This window comes from Malurus melanocephalus, unplaced genomic scaffold, assembly GCF_030028575.1.
Source record: "Malurus melanocephalus ecotype Western Australia unplaced genomic scaffold, MMel_1.1 scaffold_692, whole genome shotgun sequence".
NCBI lineage: Eukaryota > Metazoa > Chordata > Aves > Passeriformes > Maluridae > Malurus > Malurus melanocephalus.
In genome coordinates this window covers 215,414-217,938 of record NW_026623924.1, presented here as the reverse complement: position 1 = coordinate 217,938, position 2,525 = coordinate 215,414, and the positions used below count along the sequence as shown (strand labels likewise).

At 59.8% G+C, this 2,525-nt stretch overlaps 1 protein-coding gene across 3 annotated transcripts in view; it reads right to left on the bottom strand.

Moving 5' to 3' along the window:
- Window positions 1-2,525, bottom strand: part of ARHGEF9 (Cdc42 guanine nucleotide exchange factor 9) — a 212,034-nt gene that overhangs the window by 2,391 nt on the left and 207,118 nt on the right. The gene's annotated exons all lie outside the window — the stretch shown is intronic.

The window sequence follows — 2,525 nt, the reverse complement described above, 5'->3', positions numbered from 1 at the left end:
GTGTCCCCAGCTCTGTGTCCAGTCCCTGAGTGTCCCCAGCTGTGTGTCCAGTCCCTGAGTGTCCCCAGCTCTGTGTCCAGCCCCGTGAGTGTCCCCAGCTGTGTGTCCAGTCTCTGTGAATGTCCCCAGCTGTGTGTCCAGCCCCCAGCTCCTCCGCAGGTGCCATCCCCATGTCCCCCAGCCGGGAGCAGTGACAGCCAGCGGTGTCACATCTGCAGGACGCCCCAGAGCAGACCCTGCTGGCAGTGCTGATGATTTCTTTATGAGACAAGTGTTCTGCAAGGGCTGCACTTCTCCCACGCTCTCCTGAATGACAATCAGTCCTCCTCGGGGTTCCCTGTCTCATTCCTGTTTTGTTGGTCCCAGGAGAAGAGGGAAGCGCTCCGTGTCCCTCAGACAACACACAGGCCACCCCTGGCTTTGGACAGCGAGGGGCTTCAGGGGAATTTGGGGATGTGGAAACAGGGAAACCCTTTGGAGCCTTTCCAGCCTGTGGAAAGGGCTGAGCACAGAGACCTGTCAGGCCTCTCAGAGGTGACAAAGTTCTGTGGCTCTGAAAGGAGAAGGTGCAAATCTTCATCAGTGTGAATTTTGCCTGGAGAGAGCTGGAAGAAATAAGGACGTGAACATTAAAAGCATTTCAGAAATACCTTGAATCTCCTTCCCATAGCAAAGGTAGGAGGTGCAGACAAATCCAGACAGTTTTACAGTTTGTACCTGCAGCTTTGGGGATTACATTTGCAGTTTAACAGCCACCGTYCTTCCTCAGCAGCTGGCTGGGGAAYCCTCGGCGGACAGGGCTGGGAAACACTCCCAAACAYCAGTTATCCCCATTCCATCTCCCCAGCACACACAATCCCAGCTGTTCCTCACAAACCAGCACAGACGGTGCATTTTATGCAGTGGAGGATGCTGCCTGTGCCACACTTGGTGTAGAACCAGAACCTGGGGCTGCTCCACAGCTGCAAATAACAAGGAAATGTCCTGTTTGGGGTGGATTGGGATGTGTAATCCCTGCACCGTCGGTCAGACTGGAACTCTCATTCCTTAAAAAACAAAAACTCGTCCATGACACCACGATACACACAGGGACAAACTAGAGCCAGCTCTGACACAGAGTCCTTCACACACCATCCCTGTCACGTCCCAAACACAGCGGCCCAAGAGCTCCGGTCGCTCCAAGAGCGCCCCTGCCGTGGATGTTCCCAGCTCCACACAACGTTCCTGCCTCCACCCAGGCAGGTGAGGCACAGCCACAGCCGGCTCTGACACCCAGGACCGCACCCAGCCCGCCCGGGACCCGCAGCAGAGCGCTATTTCCGTCGGGTTTCTTTGGTTTTGGTTTTACGCAAGCAGAGTTCAGAGTRGCTGAATGCTGGCTGGCTGGGAAAGCTCACACCAAACAAATCACACCAAAGACAGAAGTGACCATCAGCTGCAGGCGGCAGYGGCATTCCCGGCCATGAGGGCTCTTCCCGCTGCCAGGAGAGCAAGCCGGGCTGGGAGCAGGCTGCGGGGCAGGGAGGGGGCTCGTTCAAAGCTGGGGGAGCYTTGGTGCTGCTCCTGCTCCCAGGGCTCATGCTGGGTGCCTGGGCTCCTTCCCCCGTCCCTCCTGCCGGGGTTTTTGGRTGCATCGCCCGTCCCGAGCGATGCTGCGGATCCTGCGCTCCCGGATCAGCCCGTCCTGTGCACGGCTCCCTCCCGCAAGGAGGAGAGCGCAGAATGCTGGCAGAGGACCCCGCTACCCGCAGAGACAGCGGTGAGGCGGAGAGGAGCTCTCCGAGAGGAGCTTTGGCACGGAGCCGCGTTTCGGGGCGCTCTCCCAGCCGTGCCCTCCTCCCGCGGGGCTCGGGCACACCCGGAGGGGAACGGGACGGCCTGGAGAGGGGAACCAGCACAGCCCCAGCGCCCTCTCCAYCGCAAGCAAGGCAAGCAAGAGAAAAAAGCTGGGCTGGGGGCGCTGCTGAAGCAGGAGGCAATGGGGMAAGCTGGGATGCTCGAGGTCTGGGCGAGTCTGCTTCTGACCCTSCTCCAAGGCCGGCCCCGCAGGAGCCGCCGCGCTGCTTGGCCTCCCTCCTCTCATTCTCAGAGCTCCTGGGGTTTGTTTTTTCWCACTGCCTCGTCTGAGTGGTTCCCTGGTCTGTGTGGGCCGTGTGACAGCACCTGCTCACCCCTGACCCCGATAGAGACCCGGGACACGGACGGAAGCCYTCGCCCGGCAAGGAGCGATTTGGAGGGGATTATTCATGGCCCCGTGCCCTTGGGACAATCAGCGCCGCTCCCAAGCCCCTTCTCCCGACTGTAACTGCATTTTCATTCTATCCAGAAACACAGCTCAACTGCCTTATCTGGGGAACGCCACTGGGATGGTGGTGAGAGCACCCGGCATGGGGAGAGAGCCCCCATTTCCTGTCCCAGGGTAGGACCCTGTGTGGCCAGGCGCTCCCACGGACACCCCACCCCTGCTCTATCCTGTGCTCCAAACTGCTCCTTAGGCTGCTCCCGGCACATCTGGGATGTCTGTC